The sequence below is a fragment of the Theropithecus gelada genome, chromosome 14 (assembly GCF_003255815.1).
Source record: "Theropithecus gelada isolate Dixy chromosome 14, Tgel_1.0, whole genome shotgun sequence".
NCBI classification, from domain to species: domain Eukaryota; kingdom Metazoa; phylum Chordata; class Mammalia; order Primates; family Cercopithecidae; genus Theropithecus; species Theropithecus gelada.
Genome location: NC_037682.1, coordinates 88,634,493 through 88,657,470, shown reverse-complemented (window position 1 = coordinate 88,657,470; position 22,978 = coordinate 88,634,493). Strand labels below are relative to the sequence as shown.

Genomic DNA, 22,978 nt, shown 5'->3' with positions numbered 1-22,978 from the left:
GGCAGGGGGAGGGGCATCTGCCATTGCTGAGGCTTGAGTAGGTGGTTTTGTGCTCACAGTGTAAACAAGCTGCCGGGAAGCTTGAACTGGATGAACCCCACTGCAGCCCAGCAAGACTGACTGCCTCTCTAGATTCCACCTCTGTGGGCAGGGCATATCTGAAAAAAAGGCATCAGCCCCAGTCAGGGACTTATACATAAAACCCTCATCCCCCAGGGACAGAACACCTGCGGGAAGGGGCAGCTGTGGGCACAGCTTTTCCAGACTTAAACATCCCTGCCTGACAGCACTGAAGAGAAAAGTGGTTCTCCCAGCACAGTGTTTGAGTTCTGATAATGGACAGACTGCCTCCTCAAGTGGGCCCCTGACTCCTGTGTAGCCTGACTGGGAGATACCTCCCAGGTGTGACTGACAGAACCTCATACAGGAGAGCTCTGGCTGGCATCTGGTGGGTGCCCCTCTGGAAAGAAGCTTCCAGAGGAAGGATCAGGAAGCAATATTTGCTGTTCTGCAGCCTCCACTGGTGATACCCAGGCAAACAGAGTCCAGAGTGGATCTCCAGCAAACACAAATAGACCTGCAGCTGAGGGACCTGACTGTTAGAGGGAAAACTAACAAACAGAAAGGAATAGCATCAACATCAATAAAAAGGACATCCACACCAAAACCCCATCTGTAGGTCTCCAACATCAAAGACCAAAGGTAGATACAACCAGAAGGATGGGGAGAAACCAGAGCAGAAAGGCTGAAAATTCCAAAAACCAGAATGCCTCTTCTCCTCCAAAGGATCACAACTCCTCATCAGCAAGGGAACAAAACTGGATGGAGAAAGAGTTTTAAGAGTTGACAGAAGTAGGCTTCAGAAGGTCAGTAATAAAAAACTTCTCCAAGCTAAAGGAGCATGTTCTAACCCATTGCAAGGAAGCTAAAAACCTTGAAAAAAAGGTTAGAGGAATGGCTAACTAGAATAACCAGTGTAGAGAAGAACATAAATGATGTGATGGAGCTGAAACACACAGCATGAGGACTTCACGAAGCATACACAAGCTTCCATAGCCAATTTGATCAAGTAGAAGAAAGGATATCAGGGATTGAAGATCAAATTAATGGAAGAAAGTGAGAAGACAAGATTAGAGAAAAAAAAGAGTGAAAAGAAATGAACAAAGCCTCAAAGGAATATGGGACTATGTGAAAAGACCAAATATATGTTTGATTTGTGTACCCAAAAGTGACAGGGGAGAAAGGAACCAAGTTAGAAAACACTCTTTAGGATATTATCCAGAACTTCCCCAACCTAGCAAGGCAGGCCAACATCCAAATTAAGGAAATACACAGAACACCACGAAGATACTTCTCAAGAAGAGCAACCCCAAGACACATAATCATTGGATCCACCAAAGTTGAAATGAAGGAAAAAATGTTAAGGGCAGCCACAGAGAAAGGTCGGGTTACCCACAAAACCAAATCCATCAGACTAACAGCTGATCTCTTGGCAGAAACCCTACAAGCCAGAAGACAGTGGGGGCCAATATTCAACATTCTTAAAGAAACTAATTTTCAACCCAGAATTTAATATCCAGACAAATTAAGCTTCATATGTGAAGCAGAAACAAAATCGTTTACAGACAAGCAAATGCTGAGGATTTTGCCACCACCAGGCCTGCCTGACAAGAGCTCCTGAAGAAAGCACTAAACATGGAAAGGAACAACCAGTACCAGCCACTGCAAAACAAGGCCAGATTCTAAAGAAACTGCATCAACTAATGAGCAAAATAACCAGCTAGTCTCATAATGACAGGATCACATTCACACATAACAATATTAAGCTTAAATGTAAATGGGCTAAATGCCCCAATTAAGAGACACAGACTGCCAAATTGGATAAAGAGTCAAGATCCATCAGTATGCTGTATTCAGGAGACCCATCTCACGTTCAAAGATACACATAGGCTCAAAATAAATGGATGGAGGAAGATCTACCAAGCAAATGGAAAGCAAAAAATAGCAGGGGTTGCAATCCTAATCTCTGATAAAACAGACTTTAACCCAACAAAGATCAAGAAAGACAAAGAAGGCCATTACATAAAGGTAAAGGGATCAATGCAACAAGAAGAGCTAAGTATCCTAAAAATATATATATATACACACACCCAATACAGGAGCACCCAGATTCATAAGGCAAGTCCTTAGAGACCTACAAAGAGACTTAGATTCCCACACAATAATAATGGGAGACTTTAACATGCCACTATCAATATTAGACAGATCAACAAGACAGAAAATTAACAAGGATATACAGGACTTGAACTCAGCTCTGGACCAACCAGATCTAATAGAAATCTACAGAACTCTCCACCCCAAATCAACAGAATATACATTATTCTTGGCACCACATCACACTTATTCTAAAATTGACCACATAATTGGAAGTAAAACACTCCTTAGCAAATGTAAAAGAACAGAAATCACAACAAACTGTCTCTCACACCACAGTGCAGTCAAATTAGAACACAGGATTAAGAAACTCACTCAAAACCACACAAGTACATGGAAACTGAACAACCTGCTCCTGAATGACTACTGGGTACATAGCAAAATGACGGCAGAAATAAAGATGTTCTTTTAAACCAATAAGAACAAACATACAACATATCAGAATCTCTAGGACACATTTAAAGCAATATGTAGAGGGAAATTTATAGCACTAAATGCCCACAAGAGAAAGCAGGAAAGATCTAAAACCAACACTCTAACATCACAATTAAAAGAACTAGAGAAGCAAGAGCAAATACATTCAAAAGCTAGCAGAAGGCAAGAAACAACTAAGATCAGAGCAGAACTGAAGGAGATAGAGGCACAAAAAAAACCTTCAAAAATCAATGAATCCAGGAGCTGGTTTTTTGAAAAGATCAACAAAATTGATAGACCACTAGCAATACTAATAAATAAGAAAAGAGAGAAGAATCAAATAGAACCAATAACAAATGATAAATGGGATATCACCACCAATCCCACAGAAATACAAACTACCATCAGAGAATACTATAAACACCTCCACACAAAGAAACTAGAAAATCTAGAAGAAATGGATACATTCCTGGACACATACACCCTCTCAAGACTAAACCAGGAAGAAGTGGAATCTCTGAATAATAGACTAATAACAGTCTCTGAAATTGAGGCAATAATTAATAGCCTACCAAGCAAAAAAAGTCCAGGACCAGAAGGATTCACAGCCGAAATCTACCAGAGGTACAAAAAGGAGCTGGTAGCCTTCCTTCTGAAACTATTCCAAACAATAGAAGAAGAGGAAATCATCCCTAACTCATTCTATGTGGCCAGCACCATCCTGTAACCAAAGCCTGGCAGAGACACACAAAAAAGAGAATTTTAGACCAATACCCCTGATGAACATTGATGCAAAAATCCTCAATAAAATACTGGCAAACCGAATCCAGCAGCACATCAACGAGCTTATCCACCATGATCAAGTGGGCTTTATCCCTGGGATGCAACGCTGGTTCAACATATGCAAATCAATAAATGTAATCCATCACATAAACAGAACCAACGACAAGAACCACATGATTATCTCAATTGATGCAGAAAAGGCCTTTGACAAAATTCAACAGCCTTTCCTGCTAAAAACTCTCAATAAACCAGGTATTGATGGAACATATCTCAAAATAATAAGAGCTATTTATGATGAACCCACAGCCAATATCATACTGAATGGGCAAAAACTGGAAGCATTCCCTTTGAAAACCGGCACAAGACAAGGATGCCCTCTCTCACCACTTTTATTCAACATAGTATTGGAAGTTCTGGCCAGGGCAATCAGGCAAGAGAAAGAAATAAGGCTACCAAGAGAATAAAATACCTAGGAATCCAACTTACAAGGGATGTGAAGGACCTCTTCAAGGAGAACTACAAACACTGTTCAACGAAATAAAAGAGGACACAAACAAATGGAAGAACATTCTATGCTTATGGATAGAAAGAATCAATATTGTGAAAATGGCCATACTGCCCAAAGTAATTTATAGATTCAATTCTATCCCCATGAAGCTACCACTGACTTTCTTCACAGAATTGGAAAAAAACTACTTAAAATTTCTTATGGAACCGTAAAAGAGCCTGTACAGCCAAGACAATCCTGGGCAAGAAGAACAAACCTGGAGGCATCATTCTACCTGATTTCAAGCTATACTACAAGTCTATAGTAACAAAAACAGCATGGTACTGATACCAAAACAGACATACAGACCAATGGAACAGAACAGAGGCCTCAAAAATATCACCACACATCTATAACCATCTGATCTTTGACAAACCTGACACAAACAAGCAATGGGGAAGGGAGTCCCTATTTAATAAATGGTACTGGGAAAACTTGCTAGCCATATATAGAAAGCTGAAACTGGATCCCTTCCTTACACCTTATACAAAAATTAAATCACGATGCATTGAAGACTTAAATGTAAGACCTAAAATGTTATGTCTTACACTGTTGTAAAACATACTATACTAAATTTCCATACGTGTTTAGGTTTATTTATGAATTTTAAAATTTCATAAAATTGTTTAGTCTGTTTATTGTATGCTGGTACAAATCTTTAATATTATATCTTTATAATATGATTTAATATCTGAAATGCTAGTTTCCTCTAAGTATTCCTTCTCTTTCTAAGGTTTTTCTGTCTATTCTTCTATGTAAACCTTAGAATTGTCTTTAGTTCAAAAACAAAAGAAATCCTGTTAGTATTTATGTGTACTTATATTATTAATAAATGTATAGTAAGTCATAATGAAATTTTCATATGAATTTAAAATTCTAAAGTAAGGAGAATATATGTTTTTATAATATTGAGACTTTTTTATCATACAAAATCTCTCTCTCCACTAAATCATGTATGCTTTTACATCCTTCAATATCATTTTTACCTACATAGAGTTTCAAAGACATTTTTCAGGTATTTCATATGTTACTTACTAAAGTTGGCCTTTAAATAAAGCAGAGCCTGGGGGTAATGACTCCCACACAGTTGAAAATTTTTTTTATTTTTTTGAGATGGGGTCTCACTCTGTCTCCCAGGCTGGAAGTGCAGTAGCACAAACTTGGCTCACTGAAACCTCTGCCTCCCAGGTTCAAGGGGGTCCTCCCACCTCAGGCTCCTGAGTAGCTGGGATTCCAGAAACATGCCACCACATCTGGCTATTTTTTAAATATTTTTGGTAGATACGGAGTTTTTTCACGGTGCTCAGGCTGGTCTCGAACTCCTGAGCTCAGTAGATCCACCTGCCTCAGCCTCCCAAAGCACTGGGATTGCAGGTGTGAGCCACACCATGCTGACCACTATGTATAATTTTTGGCTCACCCAATAACTGCTAATAACCTACTGTTGACCAAAAGCTTTACTGACAACACAAAGCCAATTAACACATATTTTGGATTTCACATGTATTATATATTGCATTCTTATATTAAAATAGAGAAAAGAAATTGTTAATAAGAAAATCATAAGGAACAGAAAATACACTTTTTATCAAGTGGAAATGGATCATCAAAGATCTTCATTCTCCTCATTTTCACACTGAGTAGGCTAAGGAGGAACAAGACGAGGGGTTGGTCTTGCTGTCTTGGGGTGGCAGAGGCAGATGAGGTAGAGAAAGTGGGAGGGGAGGCAAGAGAGGCAGGTATACTCAGTGTAACTTTATGGAAATACATCATAATTTCTAACTTTTTTTTCCTTTATCTAAAAATGTTTCTATACTTTATACATTTTTCTTTCACCATAAGAAAAACTGATTTAGTTTTTTCAGTGCCCATATCATGGAAGGGTCCATGTTGTAAAAGAAGTCAAAAGCAGTCTTGAATAATCAGAACCATTCTGCTAGATTGTCTAATGTCAATTTGTTTTCTGGAACTGCTTCTTCATCTTTTCATTGCCTGGCTATAGTTCAGAAGCTCTCATCTCCATCAAGTCATCATCTGTTAATTTCCCTGGTGTGGTGTCTATTAGATCTTAAACTTCTCCAAGATCCATATCATGAAATCCTTCACCTCCACTCCCCAACTTTTTTTCTGCAGTATCTACAATCTCTTTCATGATATCCTTGACTGACTCCGTTGTAAATCCTGTGAAGTCATGCACAACATCTGAATGCAATTTTCTCCAGCAGGAATGTATTGTTTCAAGCTTAATGGCTTTCACAGCTTTTTCTATAATAATGACATCTTCAGTGGTGTAATCCTTCCAGCCTTTCATAATGTTCTCTATATTCTCTGTACCAGGGTTTCTTTTTTTCACAGCATTGACAATCCTCTCTATAGAGTACCATGGGTAATGAGCCTTAAGGTCTTATGATTCGCTGATCTAGAAGTTAAATTAGAGATGATGTGTCTGCAGGCAATTAGATCACTTCAGCACTATTGGTGTTGAACTCATGGGGTTCTGAATGGCCAAGGGCATTGTTCAATATCAAAGGAACTTTAAAAGGCAATCCCTTACTGGTGAGGGACTTCTTACTTCAGGGACAAAGCATCAATCCTAAGGACTCAGAAAAAGGATTCTCATTGTCCAGGACTTCCTGTGGTACAACCAAAAGACGGGCAGTTGGTGTTTATCATTCCCCTTCAAGGTTCAAGACTTAGCAGCTTTACAGATAAAGGCAGTCCTAATCACAAACCTAACTGTGTTAGCACAAAACAGTAGAGTTGGCCTGCCTAAATCTTGGTGCTCACTTCTTTTCCTTACACTAATAAATGTCCTATGTGGCTTTTATTTTATTTTTTTCCAGAATAGGGTACTTTTTTTCTTCATTAAAAACCTGTTCAGGTAGGTATCCCTTCTCCTTGATGATTTTTTTAATAGTATCTGGGAACTCATCTGCTGCCTCTTCTTGGTCAGCAGAAGCTGCATCTCTTGTTATCTTTACATTTTTTAAGCCAAACTTCTTTCTAAAATTATCAAACTACAATTTTCTGGCATTAAATTATCCAGCTGTAGATCCTTCCCCTTCCTTTTGCTTTCAGTTGTCATGCACTGAATTTGCTTTTTCGGCAATCATATTAGAGTCTATATGTATGCCTTTCTGATAGCAATTCTGAACCAAAATAAGGCTGCATTTTCAATATGAAATAAAAACATATATCAAAAAAAGCACAAGGTTTTTGCACCTGCTACTATAGCTGCAGCAATGGCTTTGTCAATGTCTTTTTTTTTTTTTTTTCTGTACAATGGTCCTTACATTAGATTCATCTATCTTTAAGTGGTGGGAAACCGTAGCTGCAGACCTCAATCTATAGTAGATATCAAGCAATTCCACTTTTTCTTATAATGTCATGACTTTACTGTGCTTCTTGGGAAAATTTCCAGCATCACTAGTGGCATTTTGTATGGATCCCATAGTGTTATTTAAGGTTTACTATATTGCACAACATACAATGAAAAACTATATGAGAGCTGTGATACATCACTTTTAACAGATATAAAATTTATTGCAGAGACAAATTACGTGAAGATGATTAGCCTCACAATATGTTTTAAAGGGATACTGGCAACACTTGAGCTCACTGCCATAGCAACAGGAGGTGACAATGAAATAATTAAAGTAATACTTTATGTACTATAGTTAATTTTATGCAGTTATGATTTAATAGCACATCTTTACATTTGTTACATTTCTCTCGACTATGAATGAGAGTGCAATGTACAGGTTTACAGGTGTTTGTGTGTGTGTGTGTTTTAATAAATTTTAACTTTTTATAATGGATTTTTATATATTTTATGGTAAATATAATATCTACATATATCTTATGCATTCATGACTTTTTTTGTTCTTTTTGATATTTCTAGATCATGTGGTTCTTCTGAGAGTTTTTCAAATTGTTGCAAATGTCCAAAAAATTTTACAATATATTTATTGAAAAACTTTTGCATATAAGTAGACCCATGCAGTTCAAACTTGCATTGCTCAAGAGTCAACTGTACTTACTAATGAGAATTTTTGTTCTAAAATAAATTTGTTCTAAAATAATTAATTTTTTATTTTGTTCTAAAATAATCATTTTCATGTTAATTAGCTTGACTGTGAAGATTTCATAATATTTACCAAATCATCAAGTGTGATGATGTTAAATCATTGAGGTTGTACACCTTAAATAGATATAATTTTTAATTGTTGACTAAGCCTCAATAAAATTAGGAAAATAAGCAAATAAAATAATTATGGCTAAACTGATTTTTACATAGTTGATATCTGACTTGCTTTTTTGATATTTGACTTAATTATTTGATATTGGATTTTCATTAGTTCTAATAGTTTTCAGTTACCTCTGTTTCCAAGAAAGCTTGGTAAATACTATAAATAAATATAGGTATTTACATAATTTTCTGTTCAGTGATTATAGTTTATCATTTCTGTTTCATGACCCAATGCATTGACCATAACTTTTAGAGTCATAGTAAAATCATAGTGATCACAGAGATATTCTTTTCCTTTTAAATTTCAAGAGAAATATCTCTGATTCAATATGAAGTATGGAATATGTAAATATGAACATTATTACATTGTAGAAATACTCTTATTACTAGAATGCTAACATTAATTTGGGAAAGAATGTTTAAGGGTTTTTTATCTTGTTTTCTTTTGCTTTCGGACAAAAACCTTCCTACTTCTAGTAGGAAGTTATGTTTTCTCTCTTACACATCAATGTTATAAAGGAAAAAAACTGAAAGTAAAAAGGGAATTATGAACATTTTATGTTAGTTTGGTTTGTCACAATTAATTGATCATTCCATCTACAAATATTGATTTCATGCATATCAAGTGTCTGCATTCATTAATTATCCAATAAGTTTCAATCAAGAAAAGAGTTAAATATTCTTTCACATAATTCCATTTCATCCCAATTTTTTCACCTACCTATTGCTCCTAAATTCCTACCTTAAAAGTATTAAGAAAGTATGATAGTTGGTATATGTGGTGACCTGGTGCATTTTTTAATAAATAAATTCTTATCGATTGAACCCTTCTGTGCATGAACGTATAGTAGAATGAATAAGCAGAAAAGCTCTGGAAAGAGAGTTCATGGGTTCTAAATCCTAGTTCTCCCACTTACTAGATGTTATTATATTTCATCAATATAAGCATTCACTTTTTTCATATTTTAACATCTCAAAGTGATTGGCTTCTTGACATACATGGCATAGTCATAATTTTACTCAGTGTTTTCTCTCATAGTCTTAAGATAAGATAGTTATGCATCTTGTAATGAATGAGATAAATAATAAATTAAAATGTTGACCTTGGATATGTTATGTAATTATATGTTACAATTTAATTAATACAATAATCACAGACTTACAGTAAAACATTAAATGTATTACATGTAAAGACATCTACAACTGTATCAGATATTTAGCAAGTGCTCAATACTATATATTTGTTATTGCTTGAAAATTAAAGATTAGTCACACCAAATGCCCACTACTGTACTGTACTCTAACAAGGGTCAAAAAAGAATGAGCTAGACACTTTTCTATATTTTCTCACATTTAGTCCACACAACAGCCTAATACTTATAATATTATCCCCATATAATAGATAGGAAAAAATATAGCAAATTATTTCCTCAAAATGAAATAATGAAAGTAGCAAAACCATGAGTCAGTTGCAGATTTTTTATTTTTGTTTTTTAATTTTCTTTTCTTTGGATACAGAGTGTCCCTGTATATGTGTGTGTGTGTATACACACACACACACATGGGGAATGAATACGTATATAAGCATGTGATGTATATGTGTATATATACACATACATATATACACCATAAGAGTATTTCAAAATATACATGTATATTACATTCTATTACGTGAATAAAAAATCTTAAAGCAACACTGAAATATAAAAGCTGTTAAGGGAAATTTCCTTTGATTTCATTGACATAATCAACTTGACAAATCACAAAACAGATCACAGAAAAATGTCAACTGATTGCCTTTAATATATGAATCTTGATAAAAATGGTATCCAATTTAATATGTCAAGTTTACCTAAAATGCTTTTGTCTGCTGACACATTGTGAAATAGATTGCTGGCATCAATAAGAAGAAGAACTGCTGAGAGGCTGAGTTCCTGAAACCTCTGAAATATTCATCATCAATTTTTTTATCAGTTATTTACTAATCAAGCTTTTACATCGTGATATCCAGACTGAATATGTAATTAATAGGAAAATGTAATGTCAAGGAAAAATGCAGCCAATTAGTTACTTAAATATACTGTTTCATTAAAAAGAGACTCTTTAACACTTGTTTATAAAATTCTAATAGCAGATGTCCTCATCTTCTGTCAACAACTTAATAACCTCGTATTTGTTTTCTAAAAATTTATCTTCTCCTAATAAATCACTCTTCAAGAGCCCTGGCATCTAATTACATATTTAAACTTATTTGTTATATCAACTTATAATGAAGACGAAGCCTATTAGAGCAGGCAGTTCATTTCAAGTTCAAGTGATGAGCAACCATAATTCAGGAATTCAGCAAGCAGAACCGATGCTCAAAAAGTGATGAAAAGCAATCCAAGTTCATGCCAGTACATGGCATCCTAAGAATATATTTGAATTTTCCCACTTAAGTACCAAATTCTGAGTCAAGGTTTTAGATCTTTTTAAATTTCTGCTTTTATACTTCTGCTAACAGGAATTAATTACCTACCCACTAAGTAAAAGCAATAATTGCACAAAATAAATAGGGAGATAATTAATTAGTATAATAAACAGTAAATGATTGCTTTAACACACTGAAATAACAAGGGAAGCCAGTCTGTCCCTTTGTTTCTTCCTAAAGGCAGGAGAGAAACATGCCTGCAGTGACATGAGTACAGATGGGCATAATTGTCTGATGAAACTGAACCTTACCACTACTAGAACTGACGATGCACACCACTGAGTTTTTCCTCACTGTGAAGAAACTCCCAGTGAATATATTTTGCTTCTGCTAGTACTCTTCATTCCTAAGTAACTTGATGAAAAGTCTCTACATCTGGGAGGAAAATTCCATTCATTGAAATGGAATTTGCAATAGTTGGATTTTTAAAATATAATCTCTGACACTTACCCTAACCACGTCCCTAATCCAATCTAGATTTTACTGACTTTGGTTTGGCACTGTGTCCCCACCCAAATCTCATCTTGTAGCTCCCATAACTCCCATGTGTTGTGGGAGGGACCCAGTGAGAGTTGACTGAATTATGGGTGCGGGTCTTTCCCGTGCTGTTCTCGTGATATTGAATAGGGCTCACGATATCTGATGGTTTTTAAAAACAGGAGTTGCCCTGCACAAGCTCTCTTTTTGCCTGCCACCATCTAAGTAAGACGTGACTTGCTCCTCCTTGTCTTCCATCATGATTGTGAGGCTTCCCCAGCCACATGGAAGTCCAATTAAACCCCCTTCTTTCGTAAATTGCCCAGTCTCTGGTATGTCTTTATCATACATACATACATACATACATGAGAATGGACTAATACACCAAGTGATTAGAAATGAGAATTGTCCAGCTTCTTTTAATAATTAAAAACAGGTCTACAATTCTAGTCTAACTTCTGAAGGAATACATGGTTAAAATAAAAAGACATTCAAGAGGGAGACAGCATCAGAGCGTAAACCTGGATAATAACTACTGACCACAACAAGGAGCTGGGGCTGAGTCCCAACCTGAGATTGTGACATTTTCAGAAGAGCTAAGGGATGAAAGAGATCTTAGAGAATTCAAGAACAAGCATCACCTTCAAAACCAGAAGATGCTGGGTCCATTTGGGAAAAGGAAAAGTCATTAACACTGGGCCATTGTTAATTTTATATTCTGAACAAACAGCAATGTAACTCATCCCTGTGTTATCAGAATCAGCCTCTAGCTCTTAGAAGTGGATTATCCATGTATTCCCCAATACTTTACTTAGATAACCCTGTAGAAGAAGAAGAAAATGTTTAATTCTGCTTTTCTTCCAAATACCATTAATGTTTATAGGGTCTTTATACCTACTCATACCTTTACAATCACATTGGCTCAGATACTTAATTTATTTTCCCACACAAGAGACTGAGGATAAGAAAAGAATTCTGCTGCAGTGAGTATTCAAAGTATAAAGGTCAGGTTTCCAGTTCAGGAGAGCTATTATATTCAAACAGTAATATGGAAAAATTCTTTAACTATTTATTTAACATGACAGGAAAACAATTCATGAAAAGAGTTCAATGAAACTGACAACTTCAGTAAACAACCTGGGAAATCTGTATGTTTGAGAAACTTCTTTTCTCTGTTTTGTTTTTTAAATTATATGCAGAATGCTTCAGAAATAACAGGAATAACTTCTCTTTCACCACTCTTTGAGACTTTCTGAAGTCTATAAAAACATTTGATAAAAGGTTATCTTGCATCTGTGGCAGTAATAGGACAAATACTGAACATCAAAAGTGAGAATGTGACAAATATTTTGACACAATCGTACAATCACAGTGACATATACAATAAAGTATTAGAAATAAAGAAAAATACTCTGACAGTATGCCAAGTGCAGACACTTTCATATCAAAAGAGACAACAAAATACAATTACAGTACAGGAAAAAATAAAAATAAAAAGGAGGGGAGAGAACAGATAAGTCTTGGAACCAAACGCTGAGATTTCAAACTGAATTTAACAGAAAACAGCACTGATGGGCCTTTGGCTGCCACGATGACAATGGCATAATTGACACACTCTCAGGAAAAGAAAATAATTGGTTTCATCAAGCGGAGGAGAAAAAGTGTCATCTAGCAAGCAGTGACAGAAGTCATGGCAGATGTCCAGCCATCAAGGAAGAGCAAGGGCCTGCTCTAGCTCTGTGAGGGAGCAACCCAGAGAACACCATCACCTAACACATTGTGAATCCTTTTCAAATCAGAAACTGAATATATTACTTTATTTTGGTTGGATGCATTTTGCTGGGAATTAAATATCATAATATTCTTAATAGAAGTTTATTTCTAGAGAGCAAAAATAAGGTCTACATTTTGACTTGGCAGTTTTGTGGGAGCTAATTTATGGAGCAGTAACAAAATCATTTTTAGGAAAAAAAAAAAGGTAGTTTTTAGCAGTTGACATACTGGAGGCAATAATTATAGGCATTTGATTTATGAGTTTGAATGCATTTGATAATAGGAGACTACTTATACCTGAATCTGATGTAGTAAGTACAAATGTTACATTCTACTCCCTGCTATAAAAAATTGCCCATGTGCATGGTGGTGCACACCTGTAGTCCCTGCTACTTGGGAATTTAAAGCAGGAGAATCACTTGAACCTGGGAGGCGGAGGTTGCAGTGAACCGAGATTGTGCCACTGCACTCCAGCCTGGAGACAGAGAGAGACTCCACCTTAAAAAATAAAAAATTTAAAAAATGCCCATCTGTAATTTTTGTAGTCTATATAATCAAGAACGGTGGGAGCAAGAAGGTTAACATTAAGCAAGAAGGGATAGCATCAGATAAATTTAATATAATTGTTCTGATAATTGTATAATTATATCAATATTTTAAAAATTATTGGTTATTAGAAAATCATTGAGAATGTTTTTCGTGCTGAAAAATGTGTGCCTTACACTCAGTCGCCTTCTTTAGTAAAATACCAAGTCTAGGTCTCCACTCTATTAGGGCTAAACTAGTTTGAACTCTAAGATGGAGAAAATTACAAATACAGTGATCTAGCAAAGTGTTAATGGGATCTTAAAATAATGAAATTGAAAATATGTAAAGTCACTGGAAATCCATGAACAAAATACTTTCATTTACAAGATAATCATAATCACTATTAGAAAAGCAGCCAAAATCAATGAGTACTATTTCTCTTCACCTCTGTTTCATTTATATTCAAATCAATAAGTACACTGGCTCTCCCTCCTTCATAGTATGTGTATCTTGCCTTTCTGCCCATGAGTCATTGGAAAGCATCAATTCACCATCAGAAAGAATCCTACCTTCCTTGGAGCTAATCAGAGAAATTTGAAGTCGAGAAAAAGATAAAAACACTTCATTATTCTTCTCCTCATGTCGCCTTTCTTTTCTACCACTCCCTCCTGCAGGGTACCAGCTTCATCTCTCCATTGTCCCATATACTTCAACTGGCACACCCCATTCCAGCCTGGATATTCACGTTCCTTAAAGTGGATTACCTACATGACAAATAGCCTTTTCTCTTGCTATTATTAAGGAGCTTGCCTAAAATTCCTTCAATATCTCATTATGTCTTAAAGTACTTAGAGTAGGATTTGAAGAGACAGATGAGGGAAATAGGCAGACAACTTCATATTTATCTAACTCTCACTTGGCAAGATAGTGTCATGATTAAGACTATGAACTCCAAAAGCAGCCTTCCTGAGTTTTGATCAGTGTTCAGCTTTTCATTATTTGTGTGAATATTTGTATTAATCTATTTTCTCACTGATATAAAGATACTTCCTGAGACTGGGTAATTCATAAAGAGAAGAGGTTTAATTGACTCACAGTGTGGCATGGCTGGGGAGGCCTCAGGAAACTTACAATTGTGGCAGAAGACGAAAGGGGAAGCAAGGCACATCTTACATGGTGGCAAGAAAGAAAGAGAGTGCACAGGGGAAACTGCCACTTTTAAAACCATCAGATCTTGTAAGAACTCTCTCACTATCACAAGAACAGCAAGAGGGAAACTGTCCCCCAGGATCCAATCACCTCCCACCAGGTACCTCCCTCAACACATGAGGATAACCATTCAAGACGAGATTTGGGTGAGGACACAGAGCCAAACCAAATCAATGTTCTTTGTTTCTTTCTCATTATTTACCAGTTCTTGGCCTGAATTTCCTCATCTGTAAAATGGAGGTGATAATAGTGTCTACTTTAATTAGATTATTGACAAATGACATGCAAAATGCCCAATGCTAATCCTGACACTAAAGAATCTTTGATAAAAATTAGTTTAACTAGAGGTTACATATGACTTCTATTGTCTTGGAGTTTGAACTGAGTTTAAAAGGCTGAGAATATTATCATGGATGCTCAATATACCATACCCTAGAATATGGTACTAGACCTTCAGAGACTAAATAATGATGGAAGTGATTCTGACAGTACCTGGGATATATAAGGGAAAGTAAAGGACTTTTCAGGAAGTTAAAGTGAACTGTAGCAAAAATTTCTTTAGAGAGAATACACACAGGGCTGTGGCTGGGAGAGGGATGTTTGCCTACACTAAGACTTATGAGGGGACCTGCAGATAAACATTCAGAGAGTTTGACACATGTTCCTGGGGTTTGGAGACATCTGGTTGTATACAGGTTGTACCTGACTTATGACTGAAGGCACATAAAAGGTAAGAGTTTGGATGAAGTTGGCATAGAAGAGCAAAGTGTCCATTAATTGATGGCAGAGCTAAGGTGCCAAATGTGAACCCCAGAGTAGGGATGGCAGTGATCTATTCGATACATTGCACCTATCCAATACAGCTGCCTGCCTAGGGTGAAGTGAGCTCAGCAGAGGAGACAGGAGGTGAATCTGAAGAGCCAGAATCTAAGGCAGAAGCCATGACAGTCAGAAAGAGGCAGCACCGCCTGTGCCAGAAACATCAGGGAAAGATCCCTCGGGTTAGGACAGCTGCTCTAAAGGTGCTCCATGTAAGAAAAACCTAGCAAGTGTGCATCTACCATTCTAAAAGCTTTAGTGCCAAATTACAATTGTGCCTATTAATTATAAAGTACATTTTTACATTTTCAAATAAAAAAGATGGGCAGGTCGGTAAATATTTCCTAGAAAATATCATGGCTCAGCTGTAACTCAGCTTACAGAGTCAAAATACTATAAACACTGAATCGATGTGACAAAAATTACAACATAACTACACTGAGAGAATGGGAATGGAAAAATTCCTCGTATTGTAGCAGGAGCTGATGAATGAAGTGTGAAAAAGGAAAAAGACTGCATCACATTTTACAGTGGAAAATCAAAAATAATCTAATTGAAAAAATCAAGATGTCAATATAAGCATGTTATTTAGAGATTTAAAAATAAAAGCCAAAACATTAGCCAAATGAAGTGAGAGTTCTAACCTGGGTAGAGGAAGAGCCACAAGTTGTGGTGGCACAGGGTGATGGGGGGAGTTGATTGGTAGTCAGTGGTGAGAGCTAAGGGACTGAAGATTTTTATAATAAGCTTGAAAAATTGGTTGACACCTTATAGAGTATGTGTGTATAACTTTGGTAACAACAAAAACCATATAGGGGAAGAAGGAAGGGAGGAAGGAAGGAAAGAAAGGCGGAATGGAGAAAAAAGGCAGGAAATAAGGGAGGTAGGGAGGAAGGAAAGGAAGTTCAAGAATCTAGCTATGTGTGCTGCTTATTTGTAGCTCTTTAAAAAATGATCTAAATTTTTAAATGATAAAATATCCTGAGTTACCGTCAAAACCCAAAATCCACATGTTTAATTTTTTGTTTTCCTGATGCTATTAAGAATTACTTATCCCCAAAATAAAAGTATTTACTCAGCAAACACCATCCCTGAAAGTGAATGCTCATTGCTTGTTGCTTCTCTACCCATCTGGTGCATGTCAATTCAGGTTAATAGGACTTGTGCAACTAAAATCTCCATCAGAAATTCCACCAGCAGGTGTTACCTGTGAAGAGCATGATTTCACCTCTAACATCAATACCTTGTGGCAGAGATTCCTTCTCCCAAATGTTTCAATCTCAGAGGCCACTAAACTGAAGAACAAATGGGCATTAACTAAGGAAGACACAGCAACTCTATCCAAGCTGAAGACAAACACTAACAAAGGTGAAAAATAAAATTGTTTGTGGGCTGCAAAAATTGCAAATAGATATTTTAAAATCTGGTGAATGAATGACAAATAATCTACTCTGATTATATAGCTACACATTCCACAGAAGAGCTAAGACTATGAAATACAGCAATTTCAATGAATGCTCTTCTCAAACCAAGCAGTACATATACTCATTATCACTCCCAAAGTTTCTATTTTCTGTGACTTAACTTGTGAGCTGTACAGAAACAAGCCACAATCCTCAAGTTCACCTTTAGACTGGGGCTCAAATCCCATGTGTGCTGGTATAAAAATTAAGAGGGCAGCAGAGACAAAAGAGGAAACAGAGATAAATTTTTAAGAATTTTGCATTGTCTTGAGGATATTTAGATCAAGAAGGAGAAATCCACAGACTGTAACACCATTTGCTTGCAGCATAAATACCAACGTGGCTCAGTCACAGATACAGTATTCCATCTGCCAGCTGTGAGGAGGGAAAGGAAAGCAATTAGGCATATTATAAATCACAGCTTGAAGTGGCAGGTTCAAGCACCACATGATTCATGATATGTAAAGAAAAATTTAGATAATGTGTTTTTTCCTTAAAGTGAAAAATAAGTGAAAGAATTTAGGATTCTTTAAGTTTTCAATTGATTTATGGGATAGAATGGCTGGCCACTTGATTAAAGAATTATGTAACAAATTTATAGGACTGGAATTGCCTTTCCCATTAACACACATACACCATTAATAATTCTTTCACTGTCTCCTTTATATACCACCACCTGCATACTCCTCCTTGCCTGCCCTCCCATCACCCTCACAATGACAATGATGAGAAACTTTTAGATGAAACATCTAAAGGACAAGAATTTGAGAGAGAGAATGCTTTTTTCTTATGATTAAACACAATTGTTATTACTATGATCCACAAAGCCCTATATTTTCTAGTGTCTTCCTACCTCCCCAGTCTCATGTTCCTATTTATTCACAGTGATCCAACCATCTGGCTTTTTTTTTTTTTTTTTTTTTTTTTTTTTTTTTTTTTTTTTTTTTAGCTCCTCAAAGATTCTAATTCCCAATTATTTTAGGACTGGCCCATGTGCTGTTCTTTGATGTAAAATGCTACTCCAGGTACTCATCTCTTTGACCTAGCCAACTTCCATTAACCTCTAGCCTTACATGTTGCCTTCTCAATGAACAATTTTTTAATATCCCCAAACGAAGTCTCTTTATGATGTAATCCCATAATTCCCTGTGTGCCTCCTCAGACCATTTATAAAAACTGTAATTCAATTACAATTAAAATTGTGTATATTTCTATAGCAATTATAATAAAAGTTTGCCCTTTTTTGGGTATAATAATCATCCTCCAACAAGGTAGCTATTTCCATCAAATAAGGATTTTTTAAAAAGTTTAATCCCAGTGATTGGCTCAATGTTGCATATATGGTGTGTAGTCAGAGGATGAAACAACTTTAGACTTTTATAGAGGGCTGACTTCTTAACTTCCTGAAATTTGAAGGAAAACAACATTAAAAATTAAAGCTCTACTCTAAAAGTTGATCAGACAAAAAAAACTCTGCTGAAATATTAGCTAGTGGACTTGGCAGCAATGTGTTTTGAGATTCTACTCTGTGGACAGAATACTTCTAGATATGGAATTGATCTGTATAGTTTCTGACCTCTGGACTCTGCCAATCAATTATGGGAGGTAAATGAGCAAATATAACTAACACACAAAGCCTCCAACAGAGAAAATATACACATGAATGTAAGCTAATTTGACTATCATACAGTTTGGTGACAAAAAACACAAACTCTGGCTGGGCGTGGTGGCTCATGCCTGTAATCCCAGTACTTTGGGAGGCTGAGGCAGGAGAATGGCGTGAACCTGGGAGGCGGAGCTTGCAGTGAGCCGAGATTGTGCCACTGCACTCCAGCCTGGGTAACAGAGGGAGACTCCATCTCAAACACATAAATAAATAAATAAATAAATAAATAAAACAATAAAAAATAAAGCACAAACTCTAAAGCCAGAGGTCCTCCTTCAGAATCTACCTTCAAAACTTTCTAGCCAATTACTTTGAGCCTGTTAACTCTGTCTCATTTTTACTATCAGTAAAATAACTTAAGGAAAGCATATCATATATAGAGTTGTATTAGTTTTTTTTAGCACACATCCAAAGTGCTTGAAGAGAGCCTAGAATGAAGTAAGCTAAGAACTGTGTGTGGGGGGGGGGTGTTGGGGGGGGGGTCAACCTTGTAGAACTCTGTATTTAAAAATAAATAAGAAAATGTACAGTTACGGAATTAACCACAATTTAGGAGAGTTCATCAGAGAATATAATAAGACAGGGAATTTCGAGGAAAAAATCTGAAGGTGGATAGACACTGTAGGGTAAAAGCACCTGACAGCAATAACTTAAGCATACCCTTAGAACAACCCTCTATGTCAAATACATGTGAATGTGTTTATGGAGCTAGGGAATCCAGGTGCAGCCAAGCTGGAGAGTCGTTCTTTGTCTATGAGGAACATCTGAGTCACTGGCCCATCCCATGGAACATGGGCCATGCAAGGGATTGAAGCCCTGAGTTTCAGGTTAAATGAAGGTTGCCAAGGGGAGGCTGTTAGGGGAAGGGTGTTCAGTGAAAATGTTGTATAAACTGCATGATATTTGCAGGTGGTTGCAGTTTTCCTGCCCAGCCCACCACTCCTGGGCCATGTGGTTATGCTGGCCACTCCTGGACAATTTCTATATATAAGGTAATTCTCCTGTTCAGCTTGCTGCCATTGGCCTCTCTCTCCTGTATGTAAACACCTAATACAACCCCATGTCTTGTGTACTGGCTCTGGGTCTCTTCTGCCTCTTGAATCTGGTTCTTTCCTTATTGAGGTTAACAGGGGTTCAGCACGACAGGGATACAACTTCGTATAATGGAAAAAGAGTACATATTTTAAAGGAGAAAAGAGAAGCCTTAAACCTCAGAAGTGAGCTAAGTGTGTTTGAAGGAAAAGAAGGTTTATTCTATCTGAATGTGTATCATGGAATAAAACCAGCATAAATGAGCAACAGGAGTTGAAGGCCTTGGGGGCAGGTGCTGAAGAGTTTGATTCAAGAGCTAATTAAGAGCTACAGTGGTTTCCTGTGTAGGGAGCAATCTGATTAAAATAATTTAGGGAAACAATAATTGTTGCTTTAATTAGAATGGATTAGAAAGGAAGAGAAACTGTCCACTATGATTTGATCAGCAGCAGGGCACAACAAGAAGACTATGGAAACTGAGAAAGTATATACCTAGGACGAGATGGGGTTGTAGGGGAATTAACAGAATTGTATTACAGATTCTAAATGCATACAACAGGAAGAATATAACCCAACAAAAAGGATGAGTGTATTGTTATGCTTGTTTGTAATGTAAATACATATATTATTAATATTTAATACATTTTATAAATAATGTTCTGATATTTTTAAGAGAAGAAAAATCTCATCAGATGAGCGTTAGTTGATAACAGGAATGCCTCTCCCTAACTGTCCACCCCCAATTCTTTTCTTACCCAAATTGCTAGACTAGCCCACAATAACTGATAACAAATCAGACCTATCAGATATATCCGCTACTTTGAAGACATTATCAATAGGATTTCAGCTGACTCACCAAATTCATTTTACATAGCTTATCAAACAGCTGGCAGGCTTCAACTGATTTTGTGTCACTCAAAAACAAGAACTTAGAAGTTAAAAGAACTATATCACAAGGTTGACACCTTAATCTTACTCACCTCTGGTTTTGTGACTGACATTATTAAGAGATTAATGAGTACTTGTTCAATGATATATTTATGCCTTATGAACACGGTGTTCTCTATCAATTCTAGTTTATCATCTATACATTTGATCATTTTCAATCAGCAAGTGACCTATGTTCATAAAAATAATCTATGCTTTGAATATCTTATCTATAGGATGGATAAGAATCTGATCTTCTGGTGACAAGTTATATCTAGATACCTCTCAGGAGAAAGAGAGGAAAAGTAACTTGTATTAAGTACAATATATTGAGTGCCAAGATCTGCACAAGATGTTTCACATTTTATCTCATTTAATCCTTTATTGAATTCTAGAACATAAAAATAACTATTCTTTTTCTCACGTAAGGAAACAGAGGCTCAGGAAGTCTGGAGAATGTAAATGTCAGAGTTAAAACATGATATCTGCTTTGTAAGCCTTGGGTGCCTTCATATCACTGTCTTTCTTGGTCTTTTCACACGGTCCAACATTCCTAATCTTCAGATCATGATTATATAGTCATATAACACCATGTCCTCTACCCAAGTACAACCAGCAGAGACAACCAGCCAAATAGTCAACTACGAAAACTTGATAAAAAGGGGCAGCAAAAGGCCAGTGAAGCAGAGACAGCCGGCCCTCTTCTGCTAAAGAAAAATAGAACTTGCTCTTTTCACAGATTGCATGGCATTGTTACTATTTGCTAAGCGCCATCCCAATGCTTAGGTGATGCACACAGCAAGATGACATAGTCCATGATCCTAGAGACTTACAATTTAATAGCTAAGAGAAATTGTTTACACAGTGAACCCAGGCAAGAATGACTAAGGCAATTACTGTTTTGGAGAGTAGAAATGTTTTTGTAAGAGATGCCTTGATGGAAAAGTAAGATTTTATTCAAATAGCAATAGAGGTAAGGCCTTTCTTAATAGGTGAAGTAAACACTAGAAACAACTACCACAGAAGTACAAAAAGATGTGACATATTTGGGAATGATGAGAAATCCAACCTAGATTTCTATAGACTCTACCTATAAAATGTGTTTGTGTGTGTGTGTGTGTGTGTGACGTAATCTGAAAATGACTAATTTCATGACCTGAATCCATACTATTTGAGCTTTAACCTTCTTTCATGAGTGCAGTCACTGAAAAGTTTTATACAGGAGAGAGATACAATAAGTACTATATCATTATTATCATTACTAGTATTGTTATTACCTATAGCAATAATATTAATAGATAATAACATATGTTAAATGCTTATGAAACTCTAGGTACTTTCCCAGGCACTTAATATTCATTTTTCATTGATTTCTTAGTCTGGTCTTAAAAACTAGAAATGATTTTATTCCCATTTGATAACAGTAGAAATCAAGCCTCAGTGAAATTATCATTTTCTCAAGTTTCTACTGATAGCGATGGGCTGCTCCTGGTATCAAACCTACACCTGGCTCTCCCTAGAAATATTTTCTTAACTACTACACTCTACTGTCTCTGCATTTCATATGAAAAATGAGGTGTATAAAGTGGGCAAGCTGGATCTTAGTGAGACTTGTCAGGGAGTCCAGTTATTCACCAATTGGTAACACGCATTTTCATTTCCTTCCTTTCTTCACAAAAATTATTGCAAAAGCAATTTAAGCCTTTGCCTCTCCTTTCTATAGCTTGATATTCATTTCCTTGGTTTTCTATATATTGCCACAATGAGAGATATACATTCCTGAGAGAAGGGAGGTAAAAAAATTGAGATTTCTGATATTTTGCTTTCCACCAGCATCTAAGGATCTCAAAGCAATTTACCAACAGTGCCTCCTTTATTCTTACTTTTGTTAGTGACAGACAAGGAGCAATGTTGCTGATTAAAGAACAGTGTTCATAGTAAAGGAGGTTTTTAAGCAAATTAAAATATAACTACTATATAACCCAACAATCCCTTTTCTGGGTATATACTCCCCCAAAAAAGGAAATCACTACCTCATAAGGATATCTGTATTCCCATGTGTATTGTAGCATCATTCATGACAACCAACCTTCGCAAACAAATTAAATGCCCGTCGACAGATGAAGAAAATGTGATACACACACACACACACACACACACACACACACACACACACACGAATATTATTCAGCCTTAAAAAAGAAGATCCTGTCATTTGCTACATGGATGGAGCTAGAGGATATTATACTATGTGAAATAAGGGAGACTCCCCTCCCCCCAAAATATTGCATATTCTCACTTGTGTGTGTACTTTAAACCACTGAAATATACAGAAATAGAGAAAAACAGTGATTATCATAGGTAGGGTAGAGGAGAGAAAATAGGAAGCTCAAAGAAAACAAATATA

The 22,978-nt window shown here is 36.3% G+C and overlaps 1 long non-coding RNA gene across 1 annotated transcript in view; it reads right to left on the bottom strand.

Moving 5' to 3' along the window:
- Nucleotides 1–12,198: 12,198 nt before the first annotated feature.
- LOC112605630 overlaps nucleotides 12,199–22,978 on the bottom strand; it is a 60,699-nt gene continuing 49,919 nt past the window's right edge. Inside the window, exon 3 of the long non-coding RNA XR_003115537.1 lies at nucleotides 12,199–13,425. This is a non-coding gene — a long non-coding RNA (uncharacterized LOC112605630). The remainder of the gene's footprint in view (nucleotides 13,426–22,978) is intronic.